The 21,268-nt window shown below is 42.8% G+C and overlaps 1 long non-coding RNA gene across 2 annotated transcripts in view; it reads right to left on the bottom strand.

Moving 5' to 3' along the window:
• The window catches only part of LOC138473220 (uncharacterized), a 162,427-nt gene that overhangs the window by 52,322 nt on the left and 88,837 nt on the right, over window positions 1-21,268 (bottom strand). For both annotated transcript variants that reach the window (XR_011268744.1, XR_011268745.1), the window contains exon 2: window positions 15,256-15,345. This is a non-coding gene — a long non-coding RNA (uncharacterized lncRNA). The remainder of the gene's footprint in view (window positions 1-15,255; window positions 15,346-21,268) is intronic.

Here is a 21,268-nt window from a genome sequence, read left to right as displayed (position 1 = left end):
CAAGGAACCTAAGCTAAGGGCTAAAAACATTGATTAAGTGTATGTGGCATCCTTCCAGGCTAAAAAACGCGGAGTGGCCCTCCTGGTCTCTCCCGGGGCCCACTTTGTGGCCAAAGCTCAGAAGTCGGACCCGGAAGGACGATATATTATGGTCAAGGGGGAGGTGAGGGGCCGGCTGTTCACCCTGGTTTGTATATATGCTCCAAACGAGGCACAGGATAGCTTCTGGGAGGGGATGAAAGAGAAAATTATGGCTTTCTCCGAGGGCACCGTATTGGTAGGTGGGGACATTAACATGGTTCTCTGCCCCGAGGGGGATAGGAAGTCAGTAAATCCATGTCCAAACTTGCATCTCCATAAAAAACTGGCAGAAGCTTTCCAATAAGTCAATGGAGAACTGGGCTTGAGTGATACGCACCCCATTAAGCAAGGCCGAGACCCTGACTTTACCTTCTACTCAAAGCCTCATTACACATTCTCCCATATCGATTACATTCTGGTTGACTCCACGCCTCGGGGTGAGGTCACGGACTCGGGGTGGAGATTGTCCCTTGGTCGGACCAGGATTTGGCTGGAATAGAAATGGGTATTCCCCCTGCCCCTGCATCCGGGTCCCTGTGGAGGTGCAACAACCTCCTCCTGCATGATAAGGAAGTACGCCAAACCCTTTAGAAGCCATAAAAGATGACTTCTCTGCCAATGACAATGGGGAGGTTGGCGTCATGGGTGTTTGGGAGGCATTCAAGGCAACCATTAGGGGCATCCTTATCGAGAAAAAAGAGGGAGAGGGGCCACAAGGAGAAACTATTGAGGGAAAAGATAGACACTATCCAACCGGGGGGAAACTGAAAACGCAGATGTTCCCCGGACAATGGGAGGAGCTACAAAGATTGCGTTCTAAGCTGGCGGACCTCCAGGTGGGACAAACGGAAAGGAAGCTGTCTTTCCTGAAACAGAAATACATGGAAAAGGGGGAAAAAGCGGATAAGATACTAGCTTGGAGGCTCCGCGAGCTTAGAAATAGTAGGAGGGTGAATTCCATTTGCACCCCGGAAGGGGAATCGACCGTGAGAGACAGCTGAGCAATTCAGACAATATTATGAACGGCTGTATTGCTCGGAGTATGCAGGGGACGGGACCGAAATAGATGGCTTCCTGTACTCCCTCCCGATCCCGGGCCTCTCTCCTGACAAGGCAGAAACAGTAGAACTTCCCATAACCCCACAAGAGATAATAGACACCATATCCTCTTTAAAGAGTGGAACAGCCCCGGGGGATGATGGGTACACTGTTAAGTTTTACAAGACCTATCGGTCTACGTTGGCCCCGTTTATGGCCAGGATGTTTAACTCGGCACTGGAACTGGGCTCCCTTCCACCCACACTGATGTCCGCTCTGAAAGTAGTGCTCCCCAAGGAAGGAAAGGACCCCTCTCAGTGCCAATCATACCGCCCTATATCCCTCCTCAACGCCAATGTAAAGATACTGGCCAAACTTTTAGCAAACGGACTGGCGAGACTCCTCCCTTCCCTAGTACACGGAGATCAAGTGGCTTTATTCCGGGACGCCAGGGATCAGATAACATACGGAAGACCCTGGATCTTATGCATGAGGCTTCAAGGCAGGGGGTGGAAGGCTATCTCCTTTCATTAGATTCGGAAAAGGCCTTCGACTGCGTCGAGTGGCCTTACATGGGTAAAGTCCTCCGAAAAATGGGTCTGGGGGACAACTTCTGTGGCTGGGTTTCAGCACTTTATAATGGTCCCTCAGCGAGAGTCGTGGTTAATGGTGGCACCTTGGACCCTCTGGCCCTATCTAGAGGCACCCGTCAGGGCTCTGCCTTCTGTATGCCTTGGCAATGGAGCCCCTGGCTATAGCGATCAGAGCTGACCAGGAAATCATAGGGATTAGATGTGACAATTGTGACTTTAAACTCTCCCTGTTCGCAGACGATATCCTGGGCTACCTGGCCAACCTTCAGGACTCTCTACCCCGATTATTCGGACTCATAGACTACTATGGCACCTTTTCGGGGCTCAAAGTGAACACGTCCAAGTCTAGCATTATGCCCATGGGTCCCGGGGATCATGACATCGGGGGTAACTCCGAAATACTGGGAGTGAGAATAGAGTGGGTTTCCACCAGGTCTTTGGGCACCACCATTCCCAGGGATCTGTCACAACTCTATCAATGAAACTTCCCGGGGATCTTGGCCAAGATTAGTAGTGATCTCAAACGATGGGCACCCCTCACACTCTCTTGGTTTGGGCGTATGGTCACGGTCAAAATGAATATCCTGCCCTGACTACTCTACCTCTTTGCGGCCCTCCCCGTGGTGATCCCGGAGGCCTTCTTTGAGGCACTACAGTCTCGAGTCCTTCAGTTCATCTGGGACGGTTGGCCTCCCGGACTTTAGACTTTACTACAAAGCAGCCCAACTCCGGGTGATGTTAGAGCACATGAGGGATGACCTGGGGACATATTGGGCTTTCATTGAGGATATCCACACCCACCCGAAAAAAGTCAGGGACCTGCTATGGGCCCCTCCTAAGGCCCCCCCCCCACTTCAGAACGCACCCAACCTTATCTGCCCTCTGGGCAGTCTGGAAGCCCAATAAGGACAACAAGCTGCTGTCATCCTGGCCGTCCCCTTTAACATCTCTGTGGGGTCCCCCCATCGATCTAGGCACCAGGGGCTTTCGAGACACACAGACATGGTCAGACTTGGGCCTGGGGAGGGTTGCTCAACTCTCTCGCTAGGAGGGTTTCATAGAATATGACCAGCTGACTGAGGCATTGGGTGACAACCCGCCCTCAGTCTTTGAATATTTGCGCTTGAAAGGAATCCTGACCCACCCTCGGTGGGCCGATAAATTCAAACGCCCCCTCACACCTTTCGAAACTGTGCTAGCAAAAAGCGCCTCCCGGAAAGGCTCTCTGTCTAAGTTCTATGGCACCTTGATAATGGCTAATCTGGAGGGTAGACAGCCCTTCAAACGAATATGGGAAGATAGGCTGAGCATGACGCTGGATGACCACACATGGACGGCAATCTTGAAATCTATATTCACGGGTTCACTGTACACCGTTGCCATGGAACATAGCTTTAAGCTACTCCATTCATGGCATCGCCCTCCAGCCACCCTGTCCAAAATGTTTAAAGAGGTGTCCCCTTTTTGCCCCAGGATATGTCAACAACGGGGCACTTGGTTTCACATGTGGTGGGGATGCCCGGTCATTCAGGTGTACTGGTTGGAACTGCTCAGCTGAATTAAGGACATAGAGGGGTACTCCCCGACTTTACTTCCACTGGAAATCCTCCTGGGTACTCCTATGCCGGAGACAGAACAGCCTGCATTCCCGAGGGTCATTGGGGCCATGTTGAGGGCGGGGAGGCTAGCACTAGCCCAAAAATGGAAAAGTGTCTTAACTCATCCAAGGAGGAATGGCTTTGTAAACTTAGGTCGATCTTCACTTATGAAAAACTCACTGCGATAACAAATTATACCATGTCGGAATTTGTACAGGAATGGACCGCAGTGCTCCTTAACAACGATTGCATCTCTATGCGTCTGTAAAGTACGACCCTTAACGCCTCCATTTCACACTTCTCACCACTAATCCCAGGGACCTAGTTTGGGCCCCTTACTTGCTCTGAACCGATCTGACCCCACTATGTCAAATTGTATGACTAATAACATATAGATATTCGAATGTTATCTCTGCAACTTCTATAACCTGCATAACCTCTAGACCTGGTATGTTTAAAAAGTGGGGGGGGGTTGGCAGGATAAGAGTTAAAGATAAAAAAAAAAAACTGTCATTTATGTTTGTTCAATGTATTGCTGGCAGGGATTGCCCGTGCACCCTACCTTATATGTATGATGTCAATAAAAACAAAGTTAAAAAAAAAAAAAGATATGGGTATTGTGGAACGTGAAGAAAGTGATCACTTTCCACTATGCCTCTTATTTCTATTCCCAGGCAAATGTTATCTTGGAATTGACTATGACGATAATGGGATGATTCATGTGAATGAAGGAAAAAACAGAATTGTGTGGAATAACCGTAATTTAGAGAATTTAACTAAGGTTGTTTCTGATTTATTACCTGCGTTTATTGAGGAAGGTGCCTCAGGTATTATGTCTCCAAGTACTATTCTGTCCCAATTCAGTCTGCGTATGCAGAACATTCTTGACCATATATGTAAACGTAGGCAGCATAAATCTGCCGGTGAACGGACAAATATGATGATACCTCATAGGGCGGGCAATGATAAAATAATCAGTGCAGCTAAAGAGCAGCTTCACATTGCAATTCGAATGGCAGCGATGCCATGTGCTCTGGCACTATCTGATCAAGCAGTTGCATCTCATATCAAAACTGGATTAGGATTCATAAAAGGGAAACTGAAATACACTTATGGAAAAAAAATCGCTACATTGACCATGTCTAATAATAATAACCAAGACATCTGGCAACTTCTTCCAAAACATAAAAAGCGAGATTTGTCGATTAATTGTATTTCAGAGGATACCTGGGCCCTTTATATTAAAGACACTCTGGGCAAAATTGAACAATCCAATAACATTCTTTCATTGCCGCAAGCTATACCGGATTGCAACGTATCTGTATTTGATGTTATTAAGATCATAGACAAATTGAAAAACTCTCGGGCGGCAGGCCCTGATGGTGTCTGTAATATAGTAATTAAAAAACAACCTATTTTATGGGGTGATGTGTTATTGTTGTTATTTAAACAAGTTGGTAGGTTAGGTGTGATTCTCCCCTCATGGCAAACAAGCCATATTTTAACGGTACATAAAAAAGGATCATGGGACAATCCTGCCAACTTCAGAATGTTAGCAATGCTTAATGTTTCATCGAAAATCTTTACTAAGGTTCTGCTCCAAGAATTGAATGTATGGATTACCGCTTCAAACATATTACCAGGAAATCTAATTGGCTTCCGTGATAAATCAACCACCACGCATAATCTACTAATATTAACATCCGCAATTGAGCATGCTTGGACCAAACGGCACTTAGATGTATATTCTGCCTATATTGATTTCTCTGCCGCATTCGATACTATTCTACGCAATAAATTGTGGCACAAACTCAACTCATGGGGAATTCCACAATGTTTACTGCGGATTTTGATGTTACTTCATACCGACACTTCGGTAAGAATAAGGGCCTCATTACACGGATGGAGGTAAGGATTTACCGGTACCGGTATTTTACCGGTACCGGTAAATCCTTACCGCCTTACTACGAGATCCCTTTGCGGTTTGGGGAATTTAATGCCTGCTTTTTGCAGGTGTTAAAAACCAACCCGCAAAGGGACCCAGGGAGCTAATTACGGTACCCCAATTTGCGGTACCGTAATTAGCGCCTTCCCCATTCCCATTATGCCCTATGGGGCAAAAATGGGAATGGGGAAGGGCAATGGTGGAAGGGGGAATTACCGCCCCGCCAACCTTGGAATGGGGCGGTAATTCCCCTTTCCGCCAAGGCGGTGCCGGTATTTTACCGGCATGAACCATGGCGCTAATAGCGCCATGGTTCTCCGCCATCCGTGTAATGAGGCCCTAAGACTCAATGCCGCAGGAAGGTTAATGAAAAATATGGCAACCCATTGTGGGGTGAAGCAAGGGTGCATGGTAGCGGCAATCCTCTTCAATCTCTATTTGTCCGATATGATGAATGCCTTTAATCTAACCAATGCCAATCCTGTGAAAGTAAACGGTGTAACTGTTGGATGGCTCGCTTATGCGGACGATCTGTTGTTACTGGATTATACCCCAGCTGGCCTTCAGCAGATGCTTGATTCATTGGTGGCTTATTCTGCCACCAATGGTTTAACTATTAACATAGATAAAAGCAAAATTATGGTCTTTTCAAAAAAACGTAGACCAAATAGATATCTGTGAAACCTAGATCAAATAAATTTGGAACAAGTAACATCACATAAATACCTTGGCATTATTGTTGATGAGAAGCAAACATGGGAATCCCTTGGTCCGCATTGCAGAATCGGTGTATTGCGTCCACGAATGCACTAAGTATATTTATTGGCAGAAATGGTGGCTATTGTGCCATCTCTGTTGTAAATATATATCTGGCCAAAACACGGTCAATGATTGTGTATTCTGCGGACATATGGGGCCACTCCTTTGTTAAACACATGGTAGTACTTTAGTCAAAACTCTCAAGGAAGTTATTTCGGTTACCATGAAATCTTAGTATTGAATACCTATATCTGGAGTTTGCTATTAAAGGCATTTGGTGTGCCTATTCATGCCAATGTGTACTGAGTTATGAAAAGGCGGTTACTCTAGTAAATGACACGATTATTGTACTGTATGTGCAAGCGTATCTTCGTTTAGAAGGCATGATGCTCATTGGTACCCTTGGCATATTACAAAGATATTATAGAAAATGGTTGCCTGGGTGTTCCCCAGGAATGTTAACGATCGCCACACTAAAAAGAGATATACAAAAGAAAGTGTTCGATTGTTGGAACGAGCAAAATGTAATCAATATTGCCTCCAAATCAAATAGTGGTCCATATCTCGAAGAGTACTTATCTAGAACTATGCCTCCAAAATATATTGAAGCATATCCTAGCACTAGCACTTTTCGTACATATCTTCTAATGAAATTTAATATGACGGAAGCAATATCAACCAAAGGAGATATTGTCGGTATTCCACATGAAATGAGGAAATGTCGTTTATGTGGCAATGGTGTTTATGAGTCACTTTACCACCTAATTATGAAATGTGAAAGCCTGACTGCGATAAGAACCAAATCTTTTAATTCTTTTAATAATGCAAGTGACTTGATGCATATTACTGAATTATGGATGTCTTTTATGAGAGGCAATGATATTAACTTAATTTACTATTTTGTTATATTCTATGTAAAGATTGTGACAATTTTAAAAAGTATTGAATGATGTATTTTAATGTGTATTTGCTCGCTGTATTTTAGAACCGTGTAATTCTAGTTTTTTGTATGATTATATGTATATGTTGGATGTTTTGTGATATATAAAGCCTTTTGTCTAAAAATATATCTAATTCAATAAATAAATAAATAAATAAATAAATAAATAATGCCACAGCCTTTGTCTGATCATTACTTGATCACGTTTTCCCTTGAGGCTGTACCATTGCAACTTGACAGTACAGCTCCAGCTGTCCCGACTAGAAACAAAAGAAACATTACTCCTGAGAACCTTATTTCCTTGATCCTACCTACTCTTAACGCCATTCCAGACCACACAGACCCCTCCACTATGGTAGACCTGTATAATAAAGTAATGCTATCATCCCTTGATGACATAGCACCACTAAAGATGAGAAAGAGTAAACCTCGCAAACATGTGAATACCTAGTTCTCTCCCCATCTTAAGGCTATCAGACAAGAGAAACAACGCTGTGAAAAAATCTGGTGGTCAGATCCCTCAGAAAACAATAAGATAAACCTGAGCAAACTAACTTCCAACTATAAAAAAGAAATCATCCATGCTAAACAAACCTCCTATAACCTTCAAATTTCTCAAGCTAAATCTAACACTAAAGAGCTCTTTGTAATTCTGAAAGAGGTAGAATCCTCTGTCACGACGCCTGAATCCTGCCTCAAGGATAACAATTGGTGCACAGGTATACAAAACGCGCTAGCTGATAAAATCACCTCCCTGCAAACTAAGATTAGTATTAAAAAAGATTCCCTTCTCTCTACTTCCAAATCCAGTAACAACAGTTCCTCAATGCCACAATCCAGCCTGAGGCCTCCCCCTGCGCCGATTCCCCACTTTAACTTCCGTAAGGTATCCACCAAAGAGGTTGAAAATGTCATTCTCACTCTCAAACCCTCGAACTGCCATGGGGACCTTTGCCCTGCACTAATGATAAAAGATGCAGCTCGTGAACTTTCACCATTTATCACTAAACTAATAAATGCATCCTTCACATCAGGCACCATACCTAATAATCTGAAACAATCCTGGGTCCTCCCACTCCTTAAAAAACCCAATCTAGACCCTCCACTCCCACTTATTACCGTCCCATCACCACAGTGCCATTCCTACTTAAAATCCTTGATAAAATAGCGTACTAACAAATCCAACACTACCTTGAACATTACCTCCTTCTAGGAGTCCGACAGTCAGGCTTCAGGCCCCAACACGGAACTGAGACGGCACTTATTGATGAGTTGAGAGACGAGGGCAAGACAGCATTACTGCTACTTCTTGATCTCTCAGCTGCATTCAACCTGGTCGACCATGAGATCCCTTGTAATAATTTACAATCGGCAGCCCACTTCTCCAAAGAGGCAACCGACTGGATCCAATCCTTTCTTAATAACCGTACTATGCAAGTCTTCTCCCCAGTAGCAGCTGCCAACCCAATGCCCATCACCTGTGGCGTGCCTCAGGGCTCTTGTGTCTCCCCCACACTGTACAACATTTTCACAAAGCCCTTTTTCGATGATCTAGATGGACTGGGTATCACCTACACTAATTACGCCGATGATACCCAGATCCTCATCCCGCTGACGGAGGATTATGACAAGGATTTGGCCTTTGTAAATAGAGTGTACCTCATCATCCAGGCATGGATGGTCTCACACGGTCTATGCCTGAATGATGACAAAACAGAACTCCTCATCCTAGGTACCACACCTAACCTCAATAAACTAGGCCAAAATTACTCCTCCTTTGTAATTGACAACAACAACATCACAGTAGCCATGGAAGTCAAAACCCTCGGCTTCTACTTAGACTCCACACTTACTTTCAAAAAACAAGTTAATGCGATGGCATCCGCCACATCCTATACTTGCAAACTTATTAGAGCAGCCAAACCATTCCTCTCACCCACCAATTGTATGACTCTAGCCAGAGCTTTGATCCTGTCCAAGCTGGATTACTGCAATGCTCTCTACGTGGGCAGCAACAAATATATCACAAATAAAATTCAAATTTTACAAAACAATGTCCTAAGAGCTGCTCTAAGCCTCCCGAAGAAAGCCCACATCTCAGAGATTAGAAGATCTGTCAATTGGCTTTCAACAAAAGACAACATTTTCCTTAAATCGGTCTCTCTGACTCACAAATGTCTACACCAAGCTGCCCCTCAATATTTGATAAAGAGATTCATTAGACCGGCATCCTGCCGCCCTTCCAGAAAGGTCAATTCCAACCTCCTTTTAGTGCCTTTTAGTGGCAAGATTTAAACGTACCATGTCTGGAGGGAACAGCTTTCCTGTTAAAGCTGCACAATTCTGGAACTCCTTACCCCCATCCCTTAGGGAAGACCTTCTATACGTACAATTCAGATCCAACACCATCCTCTGGCTCGAAGAACATGACACTTATTGATCTCCCTTGCTGCGCTATACTTTTAATACTGTAAATCGTGTACAAGTGTGTATATCCAATGATCCTCTATGTGTAGACATACTATATAACTTGTAAATATTGTATATTTCCCATGTAATTATAACGCTGCTGTAACAGCGTCCATTGTTTTTGATGCTTCCAGCATTGTAACCTCAGCTGGACTCTATCTATTGTCCTCCCTGTAACCTAAGTTTTAAAATCCTCTTGTTGCTTCTGCGTCCTGCTACCCTTGGGTTAGGTGCGCACTACAAATAATAAACATAAACATAAACATGGTTACAAGTAAAACCGAAAACCCCCAGAAATTCGGCAGTTATGGTAAGCTAAGCAACCATAACTCGCACCACCAAGGTGCACTGCTACGACTAACAAGCATGACATCAAAGATGACGTCACAAATGTCATTGATGACATCACTCTACTGACACATCTATGCCACATGGTTTTCGTCAGTAACTCTTAGGAACTAAAAATTCAAAGTTTACTATATTTGTAGACTTACACTTCAAATATGTTCTTAGACTACATTCCTTAGGGTCCAGTCACAGCATTTGATACATATACATATACATAGGGGAATAAGCAAGCTTGAAACACAGCAATAACTTCTGTTCATGAAGGTAAATAGTAAAGTTATGAACACGTTCTGGTACTACTGCTATTTTTTTCTTACTTGACTTTCCCTGTATATGCTCACATTTGTATATATTGTCCTCAGACTACTTTTCTTAGAATCCAGTCACATCATATGACACATATACATAGGGGAAGTAAGACCCTTGAAACACAGCTATCATTTTTGTGCATGAACATAGGTTATGAACACTTTCTGGTAGTACTGCTGCTTTTTTGCTTACGTTACTTCCCTGTATATGTTCATATTTGTATACGTTGTGGTTCCTTTATATTTTGTCTGCAGTAATACAATTATGTAGTAAGTGGGGCTTTATTACCTACTAAGTGTATCTTTCACAATACGCAAAACTCTAATACGAAACATTTATCATATCACTATCCAACATGGCAAGATTATGAACATTGCACCGCTATCGTGTATGCTACACACAATGACAATGTTTCTACATTAGTAGATTCCTATACTGGAAAGACCTTCATAATACAATACTATTTATAGCAATGCATTCCTTAATGAACTACATAGCTGATATTTATCCCAATGACCCCTGACACTTTTTTTGCCAACGTTACAATATCAATCCCTGGTACAGACTTTTCATTTGTGATGTCATCTTTGATGTCGTGCGTGTTAGTTATATCAGTGCAGTGGTGGCACGAGTTATGTTTTCTTAGGTTACCATAACTGCTGAATTTCTGGGGTTTTCGGTTTTACTTGTAACCATAATATGGATAGGTTGTTATTAGTGCAACGTAACTATAACGTCCCTTTAACAAAGTTTGTTTCACTGAATTTCAAAGCTTTTTACCAAGATACCCTTAATTTGTATAGCTATACCATACAATATACTGATGGCTACAGGGTCAGCGGACTATGCGACTGTCCGTGGACCTTGGGTAGCATCCACACTGTCCAAAATCTCAGGGGTTATCTTACACTGTTGTAAAATGCAACAAAGACACTCAACATGTTGAAAACAGCTGCATGTAAGTGAATTACAAACAAAAATAAAGTAGGTCTACAAACTCTATGCTTAAGAAACCAACACTGCAATTTCATAGGGTATGCACCATAATGGAATGCACCATAGACACGAATAACCTATGCCTCCAGCAGAATTACCTCACTGCTGCTTTATACAGAAACTGCAAACCAACTGTCAACAGCACACCTGCAAACTGGTAAGTGCACTACATTGATTCCTATAACAACGCACTTTGTTCACTATACTACACTAAAAAATTATTTCTCTATTTTTTTTTTATTTTTTTTACACATAAATGGCTAGCACCCTGTAGTGGCTTGAAGAGAATTTTCCTCAGGATGAAATGAGTGAAGACAGTGATACTATTGGTACACAGTACAGTTGTCAAAGTGAGCCTAGTAATACTCATTGTTTCACATGTACCTGACACATTTATTTCTTTAACAGTACATACAGACAATAAAGGGAATGCCCCAGAAACAATACATCATGTAGAAGTCCAAGAGCATTGGGAACAACAAAGTAACAGTGTGCTAATGCACTTGGAAGAAAAAATGGATCAATTAATGAACACTTTTGATGATTTAAAAGATTTTGTACAAAGACATATCATGGAGAATATCAAAGATCACTGCACCAACTGTACCTGTACCCTTTCTCCCTGTACCAGACAACCATCCTCACAAATTCCCCATCTCCAAAGACGTTATGATGAGACCCCAATCCCTTCCTCCCCTAATGCACAACCTCTAGAAAACCCCAATTCCCCTGTATATGTCTCCATTTCTGCTTCCCCTTCTCTTTCATAATTTGTATATGTATGTATGTAAATAAAGTTATATGCATACTGTTGCTGTATGTATTTATTTTTACAACTCATTAGGAGTCCACAGACAGTGCAACCGTCTGGAATGTCTGTAATTAATCAAAATGGATGTGTCCTACGGACACTTAACCTGTCCGGGCTGTCTGCAATCAAAATGGAGGTGTCCGTAGAACACTACACCTGTCCGCATGTCTGCAAAGTTGTGACGCACCTGTAAATTGTTCGGGGACCCCACCCCTGTTCAGCAGACACCTGGACGCATGTGCATCCCACCTCCGACATCGTATGAACAAGGAGACGGTCCGGAAAGCCTGCAATTCATTAAAAAGGAGGTGTCATACAGACATTGCATCTGTCTGCAATCAAAAGGGAGGTGTACGTAGAACACTGCGCCTGTCCGCATGTCTGCAATGTTGTGACGCCACCCTAATTTGTTCAGGAACCCCACCGCTGTCTGGCAGACACATGCGGACACGCGCATCCCACCTTGGGGGTCCTATGAACATTGCGCCTGTCTGGAACAGTCCGCAGCAAGTGTGTCGCACTTTTAATTAGTCCCGGTAGCCCAACCCTGTCCGTAGGACACCTATGTGCATGTGCACAACCAATCCCGTGCAATAGGTGTCCTACGGATACCAATCCCATTTGCAAACATCCACAATGTCACCCTGTGACCGTACCCATGCTCAGCGTAGGCCCTTGTCTGCAAGCAGTGCTTTTTTGAGCAATCCAAGGTGTTTTACTGTGAAATTGGACCCTTGCAAAGGTCCCAGACCATGCCCCTGGTGATCTATACTCTTTTTGAAGCTTTTTGAACTCTCTTTGGTGTTCAAAGTGTCTGCAGCCCAGCACCCCTATATAAGGTCACACCACAGAGCTGCTCCTTATTCTGTTTTTGGATACCAAGACAGAGCATTGCTGCAAATTGGTGTTTCCTCACATTGGTTTTCCTGCTGGACTGAATTACTTTTGGAGGACTATTCCATATCAGATAGCAACCATGGCTACTCATGCTGCCTCTACTTCAGCTTCACACCCACCACCACCACCTTTACAAGGGCCTGGGGAGGAGAACAGGCATGGAGATGTAGAGAGGGATCAAGAGGAAGACAAGGATGAGGTAGTGGAAGTCCTTACTACTGCCGACCAGAGTGAGTCTTGGGTGTGAAGGCTCTTTACCACCACTGGAGGGGTATCCAAGGCACGTGCAGACAAGGTGTGCTGCAATGAGTGCAAAACTGTGCTCAGTCGTGGAAAACCTGGCCTGTATAGCTATGGGACCACCTCCATGGTCGAACCATAAGGTGGCAGTTCGGAGGATCGTCCCCTTTGAACAAAGTGGTAGGTTGAGTTCCTCTACTACATCCTCTGTATCTGCTCCTGCCACCACAAGGGACACTCTTGTATGGCAGCGGATCCCGGAACCAGCCTCGCAGGCCATACACAATGCGGCAGTCCCTTACTTTTCGAGGGTCACTGTATTGTGCAGGTACTGCGATGCGGCACTCTACAGGGGGGAGCTATTTCAAAGTGCTTTCGAAAGGCTTCAGTCCGGGAGCATGAGAAAGAGTGCCCCCTACCTAAGTAAGTCCCACCCAACATCTTCCTCTCTGCACTTGCCGTTTCTTATCCCTGTGGTTTGTGCCCCTTCCCTACTCTCCCTTCCCTTCCTTTCCTTATGTGTCATGTATAAAAAACTAAAATAAATACAAAAAAAAGGCCCTTTTCAGAGCCACCTTTCACAGTATAAAAATAGAAGTGCCAATTAAATTGTACAGGGCCCTGGGCAATGGACTTCCAAAAAATGAAGGGGCGGCACTTTCAAAAACATTGCACTCTTTTCCGGGGGAAAGTGGTGGCTCTGAAAAGAGCCTTTTGTGGTGTTAGTTTGTTTTTGGAAGGGTGGAAGAAGCCAACACATACTGGAAAAATGCTTCCTATGCTTTCAAAAAGGGCTGCAGTGCATTTTGAATATTTTGCAAAAAAAGCTGATTACCAGCATCAGTAAGATGGAGTCCATCTCTGTGAAAAATGTTCATGCTACAAAATGTAATATTTTCATTGTGGAGGGACGACATACCAACATCTCTCAAAAAGGCGCGAAGAACCTTGTTGACTTTGCGCCTCACTTTCTGCATTTGCAGACCAAATGAAGAACAGCGAAGCCACGCCTGTCTGCACAATGCAAGAAAAAATTACTCGGGAGTTTGGAAACATGTCCATGACTTTCGCAAGTGCCTCCTTCGTCGCAAAATGCAGTGAGATTCCCTCCACAATTAATAATAATAATAATGTCTGGATGATGATGTGGCACCAAAGTTTCACAAAGAGGAACCAAATCCAGCCACTTCATTCCACACACTCCATACCAATGCACATCCACATGATGGAATCCAAAATGTGCAGCCACTCCACAATGTTTTGCATACACCTGCAACCACTGTACCCAAGAGTCTCCCAAAATCCAGATACACTGCCTCCTGAAAGACACATCCATAGCCATAGCCATCTGCACTCCTCTCACCAAACAGACCTTCTGCCACAGTCTCTCCTTACACACCACACACAGAAAACCTTATTGAACAATCCCCTAGCCGCCAGAGTCCCATTTCCATGGATACCAGACTCAAAAGTCCCGGATGGGGCACGCCCTGTCCGCGGACTACCACAGTGTCCATGGACCCCATAACAGAGGAACAGCCCTTCTTTCCTTTCCACATCACTCTCAGCACCACTCCCTCATTGGCTAAAGATAAGCAGTCACACACCCATCCACAAATCACACCCAAGACCTCTACATCTACCTCTGTGATCACAGTTCAGGACTTTAGATCTACTGTTGAACCCTCTGTTACAAGTCTGCTGTGATTGCAAAGCACCTCCAGAATAAAGTACTGTACTACTCTCCAACATATTTGTTTCCAAATGTATTCACATCTGCATCCATCAACACAAACTATAGGTATGCACATATTTTGTAGAGTACATTTCGAACTATTTTACAAATGCATATGAACAGGGTACCTGCCACTTACCCTGCATAACCTACTCAATAAGCATACAGTAATTTGACCCATCTCCTACCATCAAGTGTCACTTACAATTTTGTGAGCTTTGAACATTTATTTTTTACCCATAACAGCCATTGCAATATGCAAACTGTTATTCTCTTCATTCCTTTTGCCATTTTTACAACCACTTTCCCCACTAACACACCTGCTAAAAAATGCCTACAATGCACACAGAAAAGGAAAACTGCATGAATCTTACCAAACCATAGCACGTACATAGATTGCATGCATTTGAACATGGTACCTGCCACTTACCTTGCATAATCTACTAAATAATCATACAGTCATTTGTCTCATCTCCTTACATCAAGTGGCACTTACTTGCAATGCAGTGTGATTCCAAACTTTTCTTTTAATGCCCCTTTGCATATCTGTTTCACACTTCATATTTCGATTTTATCACCACTCTATCTGATGTATTTGTAAATGAAAAAAAGAAAACCACATTGGAAACACTTTTACAGCAAGTTGAAAAGGCAGGTCCTATGTAAAATACCGAGAATACACACAGAAAAGGGAAACTGCATGTATATTCACAAAGCATGGCAACTACATACTTTGCACAATTGACATAACGCACCATTGCTTCAAAAGCAAACTAATGCATGTGTACATTGGGAACAGTGCCATTTGCAAATGTGGATCAATAAATCAAACAACAGAAAGTATTTCTGCACTCATGTAGCAAGCGTCTATGTACGGGAAAGTTAATGGAATTCCACAAACAGAAACATAATCCTTTCCAATCTGTACATCTTTCTGAGCCTTTTTCTCACCCTACTACAACTTGCACTAATCCATTTCCAAACTACATAGTGCAACAGCAACGCACACACTTGCAAAAGTGCACCTCATAGGACACACTTATGAATACACCACTTCCCCGCATAGCAACAATACTGATGCTCCCAAGTCCCCATTCATGTGCACAGATGTGCAAAATCACACACACACAGGGCCTCATTACAGGGTATCAGATAAGGGTTTACCGGTACCGGTAAGGGCACCGGTACTGGTAAACCCTTACCGCCTTACTACCAGGTCCCTTTGCCGGACCTGACCCCAACAGCTGGTTTTACCAGCCGTTAAGGAACGGGCCCTCAAAGGGACCTTGGTGCTAATTACGGTACCGCAATTTGCGGTACCGTAATTGCCTCCTTCCCCATTCCCATTGAGCCCTATGGGGGCAAAAATAGGAATCGGGAAGTGCCTTGGTGAATGGGGAATTACCGGCCCCGCTCACCTTGGAGTAGGCCGGTAATTCCGCCATCCACCAAGGCAGACACAGTAAAATACCGGCGGCAACCATGGAGCTAATAGTGCCATGGTTACCGCATACCGTGTAATGAGGCTCACAGTAACTGTTCCTGCCAAGAAATCCTTCTACAACTTTATATAATGTGTTGTCCAAGTGCAATTAATGTGCCATTAACACACATATGTACTAACTTCCTTCTTTCTCAATTACAGTGAAGACCACTCTCCTGAAAGCCAGTGGCATATCAAGTGGAAACTAGAACCCAGAAGAAATCGACTTTTCATATCTAACAAAGTAAGTGCAATATTGTCGTAGTGTTCTGTCTATTTCTCAGACAGTGCAGGGTTCTTGTATTGTACACTACACAATTGTATCAACCCAACAGCATTTGCTTCACTCTTACTCATTGCACCTCAGCAGGTGCACAATTTGCATTGTCATCTGAACACCAGTATAGTAACACACATATACCAGTACAGCCTTCCCAACCTGAAGTACATCCCATTACACAACCACACACCTCTATATGTATGCTTACCCTCATATTCATACACTCATGCACAGTGCACACATATACATTACACAACCTCCCAACCCATACTTTCCTTTCTTCTCCAACAGATACTAAAGAATGCCTACCAAAAATCAACTCCATACAAAGCAACGCAGAAATAGAGCAGATCAAACTAAAAGCGTACATAATAGCCATCCGCCTCTAGCAGAATGTGTACAAAAAGTTCACACAAAACAGCTAATACAGTCACTAAGCAAAACTGAAGCAGCTAACAGGAAAGAAACTGTGACTACTCTTTCAAAATGTAATAATAAAAATAAATGTAATAAGAAGATTGCAACTACCACTAGTGCTAACACTGCACCTACAAATGTTAATGTATCCAAAAGTAGGCATTCCAAAACATTACGTTTACCAAAAATATTCTGCCACAGAGTCCTTCAGAACCGTATAAAGACAGGGGAGAAATCACTCTCAATCCTTAAAACTTACTTCAGAAAACTCATCCTGGAAGCTCTCATCGACAGTGCAATTCTTCTCAAAAGGAAATTCTTTATATTTGTTTTAAACAGAATGAAACCACTAACAAAATGTATTACTAAACTACAGCAAGTGCTTCACAACAGATGTAATATCAATATAGATACATTTCCAAAAGTCTGTGCAGGTGAGTGGAGTCACACCACCAGCACAGAACCATATTTTAATGAAGACGCATACAAACAAAAGTAAACAAACCCAATTGCCATACATAGCAGTGTGTGAGAGTATGAAAGGATTAACAATACCATTATGGAAGAAGAAACGCTGCTCACAAGAATATCCCCAGCAAACTTACAATCAACTCTCCATTCCACCGAACCAATACATCCAGTCTACAAATGGCCGTGCACATCAATATGTAACGTGCAAAAACAATCTTTCACATCTTTACGGCAGTTCCTCAATCAGTGGGGGTCATTACAAGGTTGGAGGTATGCATGGTGCTAATAGCACCATTGCTAACCCCTTACCGCATACCGGGTCCGGGTTCCTCAAATGAGGAATTACCGGGCCATTCCAACCTTGGAGGGCCCGGTAATTCCTCATTCAAGGAACCCGGACCCGGTACCTCCCCATTCCCATTCAAGCCACAATAGGGCTCAATGGGAATGGGGAGCATGCTAATATTAGCATGCTGGTCCTTTAGCGGCTCCCACTAAGGGCACCTGGTAAAACCAACCGCCCTTAGAGGGACCCGCTAAAGGACCTCATAATGCGGCGGTAAGGGGTTAACGGCACCGGCACCCTTACCGGTGCCGTTAATCCCTTACCACCAGGGTCGTAATGAGGCCCAGTATGTGAAAGGCAAAGACAAATAAAAAATTACTATATTACAAACAAAGTACACATGTCCAGTGCGCAAATATACAGGACTACGAGGACATTCATTAGCCTGCATTTCTGGACCTGGTTGCAAAAGCACCTTCCACCATATCAAAATGATAGCAACACACCATTCGACTGTATGAAATCTCGTTCACAAACTGTACTATGCAAAAAGTCCTGCTTTAGCACTGGACCATTTAAATGACATTCTCCAACATGGTACAGCCAAAGAACTGCTCGAATAAATGGACCACATTCAATGAAAATATTTTGGAACTGAAGAGCACTTAGAAAATCCAGTAAGTTAAGTGTAGCAACAACCTTGGAGATGCCAACTTGCTATTACACACATACAAAAAAGAAATATTGAATTTTAAAAGCACATCTGCTGAATTACTAAACCAAGTATATGTGAGTTGCCACAGAACATTTTATAAAAAGAACACCAAAACTGTAGACATACTGTACAAAATAGAAGACAATGAGGAATCCCACTGGTTCCAATTAGCTCTCTCTTATAGCAGAAAACAAATACGGAATTACTAACACCTCAGTGCTTTCCACATACTGCACTGCAAAACTTGACAATGCCTTCATGGGCTATATCTAATAAGTTGGAAATATTCCCACTGCCAAAACCTCTCCATCAACTTAACTTGTATGAAAGCATTATAATCCAAACAGTGCACCCATTTCAAGCAATAATATGCCTTCAACCAAAAACAGCAATACTGCCTCCCTCTGAATTACTGAAAAGCATTTGCGGCAAAGTAGTTTATTTGTCATTAGATCTCAAAGAAAATGTACACACTCTAGGAGTGCAATGGCCAATAGATCACTCTTTGATTATCCTAGTGAAAGGCGTACCTACAAAAGACAAAAACATGTGGCAGCAAATAGTGGACTTACATAAAGTTAGGGAAGCCCTGCAATACCTAAAAGACAACAATGCATACTACAAAGAAATAAACATTGAAGAAAACCTGAGGCAAACCACTGAGATAATTAAGGACTCCTCGGGACTGGCCAATTTGAACTTCTAGATCCCACTACAACTTCCAATATTTTAGACCACTATACAATTCATCCACTGAACTCCAAAGACACCATAGACGATGCACTGGAAACATATCAAATGCGGCAAGCCTTAACCAAAGCAGAAAAAAACAGAGCTCAAAGACCTCTGGGATGACATATCATCTGACAAAACACTTTCACAAAAATTGTACAGCTTTGGCATAACAATGCTCTCCCATAGAGAATATGGCTGCTACGAAGCCGCAGACCATTTAACCGGCACCGCCTTGTATGGGAAATCTGAAAACATTGTCTGGCTAAGCCTTGATCCTGTTGCATCCCGAAAAAAAAGTTCTCAAATCATACCAAGAAATAGAAACAATAGCAAAAACTGACCCCAACAGCCAGGATATTGTGAAACACAGCATAATAGACACATACTACTCAAACAGGAGTACTGCTTTAGAAACCATGTGCCTATACCACATAGCCCAACATTTCTCATACAAAAACAATATTAAACCAGATGATAAAAAATAAAGTAAATACATATTCAAAGATTGATAGGCCAGCTTGGTTAAACTTACCAAACGCAGCTTGGTTAATCATATAAAGCTATCATTAAAAACTCCACAAAATAGAGAACTGTACTACATGTCCCTACTCCAACTTTTTAAAACATGGAGAAAAGAAGAAGATTTATTGGACACCCATGTCTCACATGAAGATGCTTACAATGCAAATGAAAGCACTTTAACAGAAATACACTTTACACAGCACAAAAACATGTTGGACAATGAACGCCAACAAGAAGGAGAACTTCAAGCACAACTAAACATAGACACTCCTGACAGAGAGTCAACCTTCTCTTACAGGAAGCCAAGAACCACTTGGACAGCCACTCATACCAAATGAGGCAGAATTAGCCATGACTGAAGTAGAAACACCATGTGTCAATATGAGTAATCTGCAGAAGACTTTCCTCTACTGAAATCACAACTAAACAATGAGCAGTGTAGCATTTTCCTAAAATTAACTAAAGAAATTGAACATGGTATGCAACACGAAACTAAAACTTGTACTTGTCAAAACTATAAACCTATACTCCTATGTGTAAGTGGTCAAGCTGGTTCAGGCAAAACATTCTTAATAAAAATCATCAGCAAATTCCTCCAACAAATGACAAACAACAAGCTTTCAGCTGTTGTAACTGCCCCCAAAGGTTTAGCTGCCTACAACATAGGTGCTGTCACTTTACATCGATTGCTACTCCTTCCAGTACAACACCAAAACAAATTAGACTACTACACATTTTCACCAGAAGCTGCTATGGAGCTATGCAGAGTTTTGAAGCAAATGAAAATGCTCCTAATAGATGAGGTGAGCCTTGTCTCCAACCTAATATTGGCATTGATTCACCGCAGAATGCAAGAAGTCCTTAAAAGAGTCTACAAAGAACTCTTTGGAGGAAAACTCGTTATTATTTTCTCATTTATTTATCATCTCCTTCAATTAACACCAGTAAAAGGTGAACCTATTTTTAAAACCTTAGGCCACACACTGTGCCGTAAAATACTTGGCAGCATAGGAAATGTAAATCTCTGGCAACATTTCCAATACAGAGAACTAACTGAAAAGATGCATCAGTCTGCAGACCTCACCCATGCCAACATTTTGAAAAGCTTTTCAGATTGGTATACTTTCTAGGGAAGCAAAGTCTATCTTAAATAGCAGACACATCCATGAGCTATACAGGCATAACACATGTGCTACTGATGTCATGGAACAGTTAGCACACAAAAATGTAAACTTTAGGTCCTTAATGCCAAATATAGCAAGCCGTGCAATGTGAACTATAGCAAACTGTGCAAATTCAATGAAACATTGTTGAAAAAGGAAATGCAACCACTAGTGCAAATTTACTCCACAGACAAACTAGACATGCATGGTATGACAGTACCTATATTTCAACAAGCCACAGCACAACTAAATACCTTAGAGAACTCTATCTCTTATACTGTGATGATTTCTTCCTTACTTGGGCAACAACACCGTGGGCAGAATGTTCAGACTTTACAGAATCCACACAACATGGAAGGGCCAGAAGCAAAAGGTAGCGGTGTAGCGTTTCTGGCGCCGAATTACGTGCAAGTGGCCACGCCCCCAGACCAGCCGGT

Source organism: Ambystoma mexicanum, chromosome 8 (genome assembly GCF_040938575.1).
Source record: "Ambystoma mexicanum isolate Mex_15411 chromosome 8, UKY_AmexF1_1, whole genome shotgun sequence".
Taxonomy (NCBI): domain Eukaryota; kingdom Metazoa; phylum Chordata; class Amphibia; order Caudata; family Ambystomatidae; genus Ambystoma; species Ambystoma mexicanum.
The sequence above is the reverse complement of the archived record's forward strand: the minus strand, read 5'-3'. Positions and strand labels throughout refer to the sequence as shown.